Source organism: Neodiprion virginianus, chromosome 7 (assembly GCF_021901495.1).
Source record: "Neodiprion virginianus isolate iyNeoVirg1 chromosome 7, iyNeoVirg1.1, whole genome shotgun sequence".
In the NCBI taxonomy this organism is placed as follows: Eukaryota; Metazoa; Arthropoda; class Insecta; order Hymenoptera; family Diprionidae; genus Neodiprion; species Neodiprion virginianus.
In genome coordinates, this window is record NC_060883.1 from 2670496 (window position 1) to 2685874 (window position 15379).

Consider the following 15379-nt stretch of genomic DNA (forward strand, 5'->3'; position numbering starts at 1 on the left):
AAATACAGGTTTTTCGAAAAATGTCGGTGTAACGGCTTGTTTAAAAAAAAATTCTCGCGATGATCTCCGAAACGGCTGGATGAAAAAATTTGAAACTTACAAGATTTTACAATCGAATGAAATAAAAATATGAGAAGAAATGAAAAAACAAACAGACAAAAAACACATCTTTTCTACTGTATTTTTTTATATTTTTATTTTGAGAATTCTGTTCAATAGCCGGATAATAATAAACGAATTTCTTCGATCTACTCAATTTCTTACATTCACGAGTTGAAATAATTAACCTTTCCGTATTAAATTGTTCAATCTTTCTTCCGGTAAATCTATTAATAATTGACCCTGAACAACAAACAGCAAATAAATAAATGATAAATAAACAGTCGTCGAAAATATGTAATCAAGCATTCTGCCGTTTCCGTTTCTCTTTCTAATCGATGAAAATATACAAACCAGAGATGCAAAAGCGAGATGAAATCAACGACTCAGTTTACACATATTCTCCCCTATTCAAATACCTACATCCGTGGTTAAACATAAAGGCGTTCGAGATTTCTCTGAAAGATTGCTTTCCGCCACCCGGGAAGGTGATTAATTTCGTATATCTTAAGCCGTACGTATAAGCATCAAGCAGCAGCAGCAGCAGCAGCAACAGAAGATCAATTAGTTGTGCATAGAATGGGAATTGAGTCGGCACGCTGTAAGATTAAATCACTGTATAAGGTAAATGTATAAACTCACTTTACGACAGTCGTCTTATATCCTCTCTTCGAAATCATCGTTTAATCAAGACTTTGCTGTAAGGTTGTATTATATATGGTTCATTCTACGCGGTAATTCGGTAAACTGTTCACCGTAAAATTTTTCAACTCTGCCAAGCATTTTTTCTACCTTAGTGCGACTCCAGAAAAGCTTCCAAAAAAATTTCCACATTTTTTCAATCGCTCGTCTTTGTCCTATGAATTTTTAAAACCCATCTCGAAAAAAGAAACGAAACATTTTTACGCAATATTCAGAGTTCGGGGCCGCGTTTTTTCTATTTTCTTTTTTTTTTAACCTCTTTTTCTATTTTCATACCTGCTAGAAATCTATTACAATACATGCCGCATTTCCGATTTGATGGCTGAATTTTTTTTTTTATCTCTTCTCTGGTTCTGAAATACACTCGCAATTTTTGTTCAAAATTTTATAACAAATGTTTAACAGGTATGAAGACAGAAAAAATCGATTTAAGCAATTAGATAAACATGATTTAAAAAAACAGAAAAAAACAAAAACGAGGCCCTCGGTCTTAATCTTGCGTGAAAATGTTTCATTTCGGAAACCAAACGTTTGTGTTTCATGTTTCATAAAAATGGATTCGGCTGTTTTTGATACGGGTGTAAAAAAAAAAAAAAATCCTAGGGTAAATACGAGTGATGAAATTTTTTATTTTTTTTTGGAACCTTTACAAAGGTCGTACCAACGTAGGAAAAATCCTTGGTGACATTAACAAATTTCATGGTCAACCGTTTACCGAGTTGGCATGGAACGCCCCGTATAAACATAGATTTTTTGTATAAATTTCGATTTAGTCTCCATTGATACGGCTCGTCTCATTTACGTCTGGAGATATTTGTTTAGTTTTTTTTTTTTATTCGTTTGTTTGTTTGTTTGTTTGTTTGAAACGCAACGATGAAAAACACCAGCTCTCAGAGCGTATCGTTGCAATCACGTCGGCATACAGCGACCTTAATTATTCAGTCCCAGGAACCCGCAGCTCACGGTTCAAAACCACCTTCCCTTCCTTCCCTCGGTATTTATAATTGCCCACCTTGATTAGCCCCCATGAATTTACCTCGAGCCATCCCGTCGCGTCGCGACTTGAATTTTTTCAGGTGAAAACGTATATTCTATACACATATACATGTGTGTGTGTGTGTGTGTGTGTGTGTATATGTTACAGAAAACACAAACGCGTCAACGAACTGGTTTTTTTGAGCCCGACCTTCTTCCTTTTCTTCTTCCTCTTTTTTTTTGCTTCCTTTCCTCCTCACGATTACATTACCACAATTTTTATCTTCCTTATATATATATATATATATATGATTCCTTATATATACATTTTTTTTTTGTAATTTTTCTTCTTCTCCTCCGACATTAAAAATCTTTGAATTCCTTTATTCTTCGACAATTTAACATAATAAAAAAAAAAAAAAAAAATTGACACGGTCGTCAAGTTTTTACGGTATCACAGTTCCTATTAATTTCTACTCGTGTAGCCCCGAAATCGGGAACTTGTGAAGCGTCTATCGTACGTCGCACGAAGGATAAACGTATCATTGTAACCGTGTAATGTGTGTGTGTGTGTGTGTGTGTGTGTATACCTGACGTGAGGTGTGATAATAAATGCGATACCGTGTGTAGTGTAACGAGATCGCGGTGGAATTGAACTGTTCATCTCTGCGCCGAAGTCTAACCTTAAACCCGTCACATTTACATGGAAATTGGGCTTAATCTTATTTAATTACATTCAAACATATTCTCGGCATCAACGGCAACGCCGCTACTGTGTATATATATATGTATGTATGCACGTATATAACATATGTATACGTATGTAACGTGGCAAAAAGTATACCTTGGACTTATATACACCTGATCTTGAGTATCAAACGATGGGAAGCCACGGATGATAATTTCAAACCGTCCAAGTAACGAATATTGAAACACGAGACGACGATAGTAAAAAAAAAAAAAAAATAATAGACATTCAAACAAATAAGGTGAAGTAAGAAAAAACAAAAACAAAAAAAAAGAAACATACACTAGTCAAATTTTATCTCAAAAAGCGATAATCTTAAGCAGAGTAGCTATCGAATTTCTTCTGTTGTTGGATAGAACGACGTGAATCGGGAACAGAGTTTAAAAAAAAAAAAAAACACATGATTTAATGTTTGTTCCTATTTCGGTTGTTAAAATTTTTTTATTTTGCATTTTACAGATCGATCAAGGTTACAAATGCTTGTATAAATTTGTTGAAATCAGTCTAACGGAAAAATCAAAATTCAAGATAAAAGAAAAAACGACAAACACATCAAATGAACGGGAATTATGAATGAAAGATGAAACTACTAAAGTAATAAAATTCCATGGTAAAAAAAAAAAAAAAATAAATAAATAAACACATAAATAAATAGAAAAGGATGAAAGTAGATGAAACAAAAATATCGACGCGAATCGAAAACGAGAACTAAAGAAGTCTGTAAGTATTATTTTTTTTTTTTGTATCGAAATAAAATGGCACTGTTACAGCATTTTTTCAATACTGTTCCTAAATTTTTAATATTTAATTCGTCAATCACGTGACACGATTCGTGCCTTCCGATGAAACGCGTACATGAATTCACGTCGTGATAGAAGCTGGGTTATGGCATGTGTATTATATAGGTGGATATTTATTACACGTTCATATGGGGCTGCAAGTATCGATTGCAATCGGCGAGGTTGCCTCGCGTAATTCACACTCGGTTCTTCTCGAATATAATTACTCCGCACACCTTACTTATATGTCTGCCGGTTCACACACGATACTTTCGATTAATAAAACCCGGCTCGATTATACAGGGTGTCTCTGAAGTAAGTGACCGAATCGATGGGGGTTAATGGAAGGATGTAGCGATGGCGAGTAAGCTTAAAATGATCGATCGATCCATTATGTCATATTATTTTTAAACTGTGCATATGGAACCAAAATTTCGTAAATTGCAGTACGTAGTCTTAATGGCGGAAAAGTATTTTTGATAATTTACAGTTTCATTCAAGATATTTTTCAATTTCAGGTGAAAATATTCGTTTAACTTTCACGTGTTATATTAAATAGGTACTTACAATTAGTAAGTAAGACAATGATAATAATTGACACTCTAATCGCATGAACTGATATTGTATTGCAAAAAACAAAGACCGATTAGAAGTAAAAAATAATCGAGTCGTTCGATCGATCGAGTTTGAAAAATAATCGATGATTTTCGTTCATTCTTAAGAGAAGGTTGGCTGAGTAAATTAAACCTAAAGAAGACTTGATAGCCGAAATCGCGTTCGTGAGATACGATTGGTTAAAAAAACGTTCTGTGACGACTGATTTTTTTAATAATATTCGATATTGTAAATCATTTCTTTTGAAATTCTTAAATTTCATTTGATTCGTCTTGTTGATAAGCGCACTCGATCGCTGATGCGAAACATAAAGCTTTGAAATTTGAGAATCGCAAATAAAAGTATTTCCAATATCAAAATTTTATTGCTAAAACCAGTCGCTACAAGACGATTGTTTAACTGGTCGTATTCAAGTTAATTTACTCGGCTCAACTGCTTCTATTACCCTTCTGAATCTGGTCACTTATTTCTGGAACACCCTGTACGTTTCAAAAACTAACGACATTATGTATACATATATACACATATGAGATATGTGTGCAATTTATATCCACTTTTATTCCATACTGTATATACTGCCAGATGCTGCAACACTCTGTGTAACAGAAACGAGTGACAAAAAAAGATGAAAAAATCCGGTATCCAAAGGTGTGTGTAACGTATATCGCATATAAAATACACCGGGTATAACTTTATGAATATTTTCAATGAAAAACAGAGATAAATAAATAAACAAACAAGGCACACCAATTTTGAATTGCAAGAGAAACGCAACTGCCTGTGAATTGGTTTCGTTTAGTTCGATCGGTATTTAAAAATGAGAAGATTTCATTCGAGTTTCTTTCTCATACGTGTCGTTAGGAGAACGGACACCCGGTATAAAACACTTACGGTACACATCTTACCTAATAGAGAAACTATCAATGATCTATACACGTGATATTAAGGTATTTATCTAACAGCGAGGAATGCCTTCGTGATGCTGCATGGGAAAAAAATTAGACCGTCCTCTGACCTCGTGTATCACTTCGATCCCACCGCTGCCACAAAACGTTATTTGTTTAACAAACATTCGCGAATATCGTCAGTTGCGCGTTAAGCTATTTCGAAAAAAAAAAAAAAATAGATAAAAAATTTGCTCCTCTTCCAAACAGGTTCAAAAGTTCAAATATAAAAATACGCGTGTTGAAATTTGAGCTCTTAATATTAACGTAAGGAGATTGTACTTTTCTATTTCCCGTAAGATTAACACGGGAAAAATGGTTTTTGCTTCTTCTGGTTTTTATAACCAGCTAACAATGCGTCGTAAAGAAAATTCGCAGAAATATTTTGTTGTAGAGAATTGAACGATCTTGCGCTTATTTTTTCGGCAATTTTTCGTTGAAAAAAAAAAAAAAATATAAAGATTTCAAATGAAAAAACAGCTTCCATAGTAAGATAAAAAATATTGTGTCGAAATTTGAGACGGATAGTTTGGAAATCATTCCTTTGAAAGAGTGTCCACCGTTTTGAAAAATCACTTACCGAGAAAACCGTTGAAAAAAAATGTATAACAAATAAAAATACAACGTTTAAAAGAATCATTTTTCAGTCTTCCCGAGTGCTTCGATTCGACGTAAAAAAAAATTTGACCAATCAGCGTATTTTGACCATCGGAAAAAAAAAGTTCGCAAAAATCAGTTGTTTTTGTGATTCCTTAATATTTCACCGAACTTCGAAGGGAGAAATTCTTCGATTTTCTCCAAATCGGAGATCGAAATTTATTCGTCGACCAAATTGTCCGCCGCCATGTCTCCGCGTCCTGATATCTCGATATTCCGATCCCTTATCGGGATCTGTATCTCCGAATACGAGGATCCAAACACCTGCCTTTACGGGCGTGGCGTCGAAGTCTCAACGCCTCTAATCGTATAATCTATGAATCGGTAGGCATTACACGTGCTTACGATTCTTGTACCTACCCGGTGAGGAAATATCTCGAAGTTGTTGGTAACGCTGCCGAGGTGAGAGGATCGGTTAAAGGTACCGAAGAAGTATCGAGTAAATAATTGGTAAGACGCGAAAGAGGAGAGAAGCAAAGCGTGGTTGTGAAGTGGAAGAAGAAGAAGAAGAAGAAAAAATAAATAAATAAATAAATAAGAAAATCGTAAAATCGTAAATATTGAGGAAGAATTTCAAAAAATGATCAAATAAATGTATGAATGAACGAACGAACGAACGAATGAATGAATGAGACGTCAGCTCTGTGACTCATTATAGAAACGCAGCTGATGGTATTTGCTCAGCGCGAGGCTTCCTCGAGATATTATCGTTAAATCAAACATCGAACGTATGTACGAGTCGAAGTGGCGAAACGAACCTAACGAGAAGAAGAGAAAAAGAGAGAGAAAGAGAGATAAAAAATGTGAATAAGAATAACAAAAAATTCATAAGCAATTTGACGGAACTCAGTTCTTGTTTTTTTTCCTTTTTTTTGTTCTTTTATTTAAAGCTATTTCCGTAAAGTTTCCGATTTATAATTTGTAAGATCGAACAGCGTCGAAGAAAATTCTTCTGTCTTTTATTTTACTTCGAAATTGACGGAGAAGATAAATTTTTACAAGTTACACGTTTGAGATAAGGAATTAAATCTCCGATGAAATGAAGATGGTACATAAAATGCATAATACATTCGTAGATCGTAATTAAGATGCGGGAAATACATTTTTTTTTTTTCGTTCTTTCTTGTCCTGTCTTTCTTTTCTTTCCGATCATGAATAAATACACAGATACATGCATATTAATATACGTGTATATGCGTAACCTTGAATGCGATACGGGGAATAAAATTACGGAGAACTTTTGAGAGAGCGATGCGCGAAGTAAAAAAAAAAAAAAAAAAAAAAAAAACCAAGAAATAGAAATAAGAATCAAAAAATAATTAATCGAGTAAGTTTCAAATTATTCCGTTGTATATATCATGGTTATGCACGCTTCTACCCTAATTCTTCATAATAACCATATACAGAGGCTGCTTGCACTTGGTGCATTTCGATTCACCGGAGGCTCACCGCAGGAGTCAACGAATTAATGATGATTACACGTTGAAACCAATTACCCAAATCGTACCCTCATCCTTTTGATCCTTTCAAAGTCTCCGATTTTATACTTAATACCAGTGTTTTTTTTTTTTTTTTTCCAATGTCATTCTTCAATTCATGAAATTTACGTCAGGCGAAAGATAAATCTTCAAGTTTAGTTTTTTCAAATTTTAAATTCCTACACGCCCCCCCCCCCACTGTACAAAAAAAAAAAAAAAAAAAAACAACAAAGTAGTCAGCAAGAGTATTTCACGTACCTGATAGATAACAAGTCGGACAAAAATCAATTTTATATTCCATTTCTGTTCGAAATTAATCACATATCAATTTTCTCATTTTTCGATAATTCTTACTATCAGAAATTTTATTTCTCTTTCCGATATCACGATACGTGTCAGGAAAATTGAAAATCTCTGTAACCTCTGGCAATAATTATTGTGCGGTAAGTTTCTACATTTTATTATCTGTCATAAAAAAGTAAATGTCTATGCAGTGTACTGAAGAGAATTGCAAAATAGCAATAAATCTGGTACGAATGAAAAAACTAAATAGACCAAAGAAATAAAAATAAAAATAAACTAACACACGTACGACTGAACGATCGAGAGAGCATTAATAATTTTTTGTACAAGCTTCGCTTACACGAAATAGTGGTAACATTTTTTTTTTTTTTTTTATCGATCAATTCGCAGGCTATATTTAGTTTGGACGCCGTGTTGAATATTCGGTCAGGAAAAATTGAAAATATCGCGAGTAAAAGTATTTTAAATTCCAAATTTATTCGTCTATCGTTTGATTTATTTGTTTTCTTCTATTTTTTTTTTTCTCTTCTTTTCGCAAATCGTTACAAAACTCAAAAAGATGAAAGTTTGAAAACGAATAAAACCTTATTCTGTAATCATAATAAATAATAAAAAAAAAAATTACCGGCACTCTTTAATAATAAGACAGAGTATTGAAACTTTGAGGATCTTCTTTTTACAAGGTTAACTTGAGATTTTTCATCTTGGAGAATAAACATCTTTTTGAACGATCAGTCTAAGGTACACGCATATATATATATATATATATATATACACGTAGATGTAGGCCTGCGTGTGTATACCTATACATGTATACGTATAAATTGGATACGAACACCCATCGAAACGGTGAATAAATAAACAATGGGGGATTTTATCGGGCCATTAGCCGGGCGGAGCTTCGCGTCTATTTCGAATTTCCTCGGTGGATCGATTCATGCATCTTGATGCACCAGAAGAGGAGAAAGATAAGACGCAACACGAATCGGCAATTCTGTTCGTGAGAGGAGGAATTCTCATCTCTCTTCTCGATTCTCCTTCCAGTATCTGCTACTCAACGATTCGCGGTACGGCGCCACTTTCGACTCGTTAATTATATCAAACCGTTACTCGAGGGGCGGAAGTGAAATTTCGAATTTAAAAAGTTTCGAAAGCGCCAAATTCCGATTTTTTTTTCGTGGCGAAACTTTAAGCGAAAAAATCAAAATCTGACGAAACGTCCGAGTTTCGAATCGTTCAAAACTCGACGAATCAAAGTTCCGAAAGTTTAAGTTACGATTGAACAAAGTTCCTAAAAACAAAATGAAAGTAATCTTCAAATTTATAATATGCGTGGGGAATTTTACGATTTGATAAAAAGTAATCAGGTCTACCATAAATTCATCGGTCGAAACGAAAGTAAATTGATTTCGTATCGCGATTTTTACTGAATGAACGAATGTTGCGAAAATATAATGATAAATTTCTATTTTTCTTGTTGTTATTATTACATCTTCTTTTTTGGTTTTTCTATTTTCAAATTTGGGCACTTGTATTTCGATTCGATCATAATATTGCCTGTAAAGAAGAAACGAGTTTCTTCAAATGCGATCTTTCAGAACCTCGTGCATATCTGCAAATTCAATTTTAATCACTGATTTCAGAGTAGAAATAAAATTTCAATAATTGGAAAAAAAAAAAAAAAAAAACATCGCGGTATAAAATAATGCTTATAGAACAAAATTTTATACATCGAGAGGTAAAATCTTTACACCAAAAGCTTGTAAATAATGTCCCAAAATAACATTTCTCACAATTTCGGTCAAATTTTACCGGCGTTATTGAGCTTTTTCTTTATGTATTTGTTTGTCTTGTCTTGTTTTTTTAATTTTTTTTGTTTCCGTGTTTATTTTTTCCATACAAGCGAATTCGCGCAAGTGGAAGCGACGATATCACGGATCGCTTGCGCTTCTCGTACCTTCCATAAAAATCCACGACCCCATATACGGCTGCACGCGTCGTTTCCGCGTCGCCTCGAGGCGCCGGTTTCACCGCAATCATGACGCCGATTATCACGCGTTCGCGCCCAAAATATTCACTCCGGAATATCTCTGGTGTTGAATCCCTATCGCGTCCGACGTCAAGGAGGAACCGGATTTTCCCGATCCCTTCTGGCTACGCGCGGTCCTCGGTAATCGCCCCTGTTTGTTTTTTTTCTAATTTTTTTTATTTTGCTCTCCGCTAACTACGTCGAGCCTCGCGGTCAGTCGACGATGAAGAGACGACGACGTTCGGGTGAAGCGGTTTTGTTTTGCCTCTCGTAACGAGGATCCAGATTGTCGGAATTCCGTTTTTTAAAATGTAGTTTTCCTTGACATTTTCCCAGTTCCATTAAGTTACTAAAACCTAGATCGTTCAGCTTGTCAACTCTATATTCGGTTCAAATTCAATTCTAATTGACGAAAAATATGATGTACAACAAAATTGAGTACAAGCCAATTTGTTTTTACGACGAAAAAAAGGATATTCCATTACCTCAAATAATCACTTCTAATTCCCAAGATATAAAATTGATATTTCCAGTTGTTTCCACGACCAAATTAAAAATCCCCTGACATTTCCGAGTTTTCCAATCTTTACAGGCGTTGTAGCCTTCACCCTGTATAAAATGATGGTTACGATACTAAGAATTCGAAAAATTTTCCAATCAAATTGTCGCAACTTTTTATTTCCTTTTCGGTCCTGGGGAGGAGGGGGGGTTATTTCAACCAACGACGTACAGAAGCAAAGCAGAAGGTGCGAAAAACAAGAAGCAGGGCTTCCTGAATTCCCTGAAACGCGTTGAGCCGAAAAAGAGAGCGAGGATGGCTCGCTTCGCTTCCTCGCCTCACCCTTTCCTCCCTTTCCCCCTTACGCCTGTCTGCCAAGCTCCGTTCTCTCACCCATTAAATCTCAATTGATCGAATGATACGATGCCTAGCCGGCTAGCAACCCTCGCTGAACGTTCGTCGTCTGCTGGATCGGAAAATGGTAATTGTGGGGATGAGAATATGAGAATGTGAAAACTCTTCCGTTCTAACCCCCCTCCCCCCTCAACACGATTTCGGCCACGGTGCGACGAAATTACCAACGAAATTTCAAGGGACTTCATTGCCAATTTATTGTCTTTACCCTTACCTTACATATAATTATCATCGACGAATTGAAAACCGTTTGATAAAACTATTGTCATTGTTTCTTTTTTTTTTTTTCTCTTGTCTTCATTCAATCGATACAAGTCTCGAGGCTATGAAAAAGAATTTTTTCAGCAAAATATGAGGTCGGGTGGTGGTATTTTTTATTTTTTTTTTTAAATCCTTTTTTTGTGAAAATTTAAGAACTTGGGAAGAATTGGAAATCTAGGACGGAAAAAAAAAAATAAATAATAATAAACAGCAAATACCGGGCCAATATAATGTTAGTTATGAATTGAAATAAATGAAAATTTTCCAATGTTGGATAGATTTTTTTTTCACAATGGAATAATTATAATGTTTTCGTTAAATCAAAATTAGACTAGAACTAAAACAGAGATTTGCGATGGAAATTTGAGTAAATTCTAAAGTTATCTTGATGATCAATTCTTTCACTATCCTAACTATTTTTGTTAGTAAATAAAATTTAGCTGTCCTCAAATATCTTCCTGGAAATGTTCCACTCTTCGAATTTTCTCGCTTCAAAGACTAACTAGAGAATTTGCAATACTTAGTATATGAGGCATTGCTCGCCGACTGTACCAATGTTGAATATCAGACTTTTTTGTATCATGCACTACAATAAATTTGCAAGTCGTCATTCATGCGACCGTCTACGACTCACTTCTTCCTCAAATCAGTATATTATATCCCGAAAGAGGAATATACCTAGTCTGTCGACTCGCATCCTCCCGTTGGCAATTTTAAAAAATTTACACTCAAGAGCTGAAGTGTCTACGAAGTACGTCGAGTGTGAAAGAACAAATAGAAATAAAAAAAGAAAGTTACGGTGAAATAAATACAACAGCTAGCGGCAACAGCAGTGGAAAAACAAAACAAAAAAAAAAAATCCCCAGCACGTTATGCTAGTTGCCCCGAAGCTGTTCGAGGCTGGCTTCAGAAATGCAGGTTTACCCTTTTCTCGGACGAGTAAAGGAGGTGCAAAAATAAATATACCAAGAGAATAAAAATGCAGAGTACGAAGTAGAAGGAAACAAAAAAAAAACATAGAATTTGAAAAAAAACGAAGGAGAAATGGCAGAGCACAAGACAAGGGAGAGAGAGAGAGAGAGAGAGAGAGAGAGAGAGAGAGAGAGAGAGAGAGAGAGAAAGGGTGACTGCTGCACGCGTGCAGCGGCAACGCCTCGAGGTCTCCGTGTCGTTTTCTCCTTCTTTCCTTCTCTCGCATTCAAAGAACACGAGCCGTGCTTCGAATAACGTTATGCCCCTTACTTCAGAGCGCGCATTCGCAGGTATGTATAAGGTTTATACCTAGATGCGAGAGCGACGAGACGCTTGTTCCCTGTTCTACGGTTCAATTTTTCCACCTTTTTATGTCGTAGTTTTTTTTTTTTTTTTTGTTACTATTTTCTCACTCTCGCTCTCTCTCTTTCTCTTTCAGCTCGCGGCTTTTCCATAAACAATTCCCACCGTGAATTCTCACCGGATTGCACTCTCTTATATTATATACATGTCATGTATATGTGCGGATGTACAGGATCAACGTGGCGAGTTGAATCGCATCGTCGTCAAACTTCTGGCTGACACGATTTTGTACATACATATACGTATAAGGTGATTCGTTTCACATTTCTTATTCGCAATTATATTTACCATTCTTCTTCTTTGGCATCTTGTAGAGGGACAAAATATAATCCGGACAAAATTGCGGTACGTAGTAGTTGTTAGTTTTCACAGTTTTTATCAGGTATAAAAAAGTGACGGTTGAAATGGGAGGAAAGGGAGAAAATTATGACAGACATTCAACTGATCTATGAACGTAAAAATAAATCGAAAGTTTCCACACGATGATCAGCGGGTGGCTGAAACGGTTATTCAGAAAGAGGCTGAATAATCAGCGACGAAAGGTTTGCTATATTCTGACAAATTTTTAAAATCAATCGATGATAAAATTGCGGACTAAATCACATAAACCAGAGTTTCGGTTCAGCGCCAATTTATACCGAGAATTCTTGTTTAGTTTGAAAGCATAGTCAACTTCGGAAAAATTTTACACGCATGGTAGGTAGAGTGACCGATGCGTAGCCGCCTACCATGCTATTAAAATTTTTACGACGTTGGCTACGCCTATAAACTAGACGAGTGGCAATTGTCGAGAGAGTCCTTGCTACAAGAATTCTCAGTACAAGCAAGCCTGCAGCAATCCGAACGAGCAAGGAACGTGCAAAATACCGTGTTGGCAAACAAATCAAAAGCAAATTAATCGTACCGATTGGCTCAACGGTGAAAATTCCCACGTTGAAATCGACACTTCGCAGCTCAGCATCCAGGGCCTCGTTTCTGCGACGTTTGGAAACTCGGAATCTCGGAACTGGTACCACAATTAATCGCTGAACGTGTCCCCTCGTTCCTGTGAAAAGCATAGAAATCGATTAGTATCGTCGTTTAATTTACAGGCCATCCGTGCATATCTAGTGAGGCAAGTAAGAAAGGCGTCTCAGTGTTTTATAACGCAGGTTTTATTACACAGAACAAAAAATCAATTTTGGACGAGGTCTATTCGTCGGTGAACTGCTGTAATATCTGACTGCAGTGAAGAGAATTTCTCGCATTTTCACAGATTCTTATCGGTGCTTTTCACGTACGAAGCAAGAACGTCGTCCCAGCAGAAGAGCGTTAGGCTCGAGCAGCTCGGATGTTCAGGGTAAACAATTGCAGGCAAAACAGCGTGAATCTCGGTGTCGATCTACTGAAGTTTGTTCGTCGCAGAGATTCTCGTATAAGAAATTTAGAGAGAAATATCGCCGTTACATTGACCTTTTTCAGTCTGCTCCTCTCGTTTATGAGTGGTAAACGACGTACAGAATATGTTATACAAAGATGCATGAATTTCGCAATGAAAGGTTGTCGATGTTTTGCAGAGAATGTGAAAACCATAATTCTACACATACATGGCATAATAATACACAGGAGGCACTGAAATCAGGCGAAAAGACATAAACTTACACGTTATTGCGCCGTATCGCGTTCTCTTCGGTTTGGCGTCTTGTTGTGAGTGAAGTACGCCGTAGCTGCAGTCGGCCATTTTGTGTTGTCGCTGACATTCACCATCCGCAGCCCCGAATCACAGAAGATAATTACCGGCGATTGTTCTCGCACCTTCGACAATCCTCTACGACGTACGAAACGCGGTTGATCAGTCCGAAGTATTTTTCGGAACGTTGCGACTGCCGAAAGTGAAGAAACACTCCGTTTGTCCGACAGACGCGAGCATTTCCGTTAGACACACGATCAAGGGCAGCGCCACTACACGGGGCTGACAGATTGTGAAACAAGCGGCGATGTTATTGTAGAGAGGATAATCTCCGAGCGTCGTTCAAGCTCGACACGTCACTCGGTTTAAATTGTACACGTAATTGTATTCGTACCTGCGATATGTTCGATGTTATTCCATCAAATTTCTCGGAGCGATGCAACGCCTCTCGATTCTCCTCCGGCATTCGGTGATGAGTGAAGTACGCCGCGGCTGGCCAGCCGATCGTCAGATTTTTCTCAAGCCACGTTCAGCCTCCCCGGTAACAAAACCACGGCAGATACCGACAGGTGAATTTCCCAGCTTCGAGAATCTTCTACGATGTGCCAAACGCGATTGATCAGTTCGAAGTCTCCTTCGAAACGTTACGACAGCCGGAAGTGTAGAAACTCTCGGTTTGTCCGGGATACGCGAGCATTTCCGTTAGACACACGATCATGGGTAGCGACGCTACACGGGGTTGACAGATTCTAAGACAAGCTACGACGTTATTGTCGAGAGGATAATCGCCGAGCGTCGTTCAAGTTCGACACGTCACTCGGTTTCATTTGAACATGGAATTGTTTTCGTACCTGCGATGTGTTCGACGTTATTCTACGAAATTGTATCAGAGCGTTGCAACGCCTCTCGATTCTCGTCCGACGTTCGTCGATGAGTGAAGCTCGCCGCGGCTCGCCAGCCGATCGTTAGATTTTTCTCGAGCCACGTTCAGCCTTCACAGTAATAAAACCCTCTTCGAGAATCTTCTACGACGTGTGCTAAACGTGGTTGATTAGTCCGATTGAAAGTGAATAACGTCCCCATCGTTACGCGTGATAAACAAACTCGAGAAGAACTGACGACGTTGTTATTGAAAAGAAAATGGCCGTGTGTTGGTGAGACGCGACACATCATACGGCGTGATTTGTTCTGTATGTCAAGTAAGTACTTACGCACCTGTGATTCGCTAGACGTCTTGCCATTGATTGTGAATTAGGTCCCGAACGTGCTCGGAGTCTGGTGTTGAATGAAGTGCGTCGCGGCTGGTCGGCCAATCTTCACATTGTTATTCTCGTGTCACATTCAGTCGCTAGAATCACAGCGGATACGCACAGGTGAGCGTTCTCACACCCTCGATAATTTCTCACGATGTACGAAGTGTAGAATTGATCATTCCCTGTGTGTTAGAGTTGGTGCATGGCATGTACATGCATATTCACTTGAGCAAGCAGAACAAATTACACCGTGTGATGTTTCTCGTTCAACAGCATGCGACCATTTTGTTTTCAATAACAACGTTGTCATTTGCTTCCGAATTTGCTTGTCACGCTTGTCAACGACGGGGATTTTATTCACTTCCAGCATCCGGTGGACAATTTCAGATTAATCAAACGCATTTCGCACGTCGTAGAAGATTCTCAAAGATGCTAAAAAACTCACCTGTCGGTATCTGGTGTGATTTTGTTACAGTAGAGGCTTAATTTGGTTCGAGAAAAATCTAACGATTAGTCAGCCAGCCGCGGCGAACTTCATTCATCGCCGAACGTCGGAGGAGAATCGAGAGGCGTTGCATCGCTCCGAGACGTGTTTGGACCTGCATTGATGGCAAAACGT

The 15379-nt window shown here is 37.4% G+C and overlaps 1 long non-coding RNA gene across 1 annotated transcript; it reads right to left on the reverse strand.

Moving 5' to 3' along the window:
- Positions 1-12778: 12778 nt before the first annotated feature.
- LOC124308750 (uncharacterized) lies at positions 12779-14907 on the reverse strand. The gene is made up of 3 exons (XR_006909079.1): positions 13902-14907; positions 13480-13789; positions 12779-12883 (listed from the first exon to the last, which is right to left on the reverse strand). It is a non-coding gene; the product is annotated as an uncharacterized LOC124308750 (long non-coding RNA).
- Positions 14908-15379: the final 472 nt, after the last annotated feature.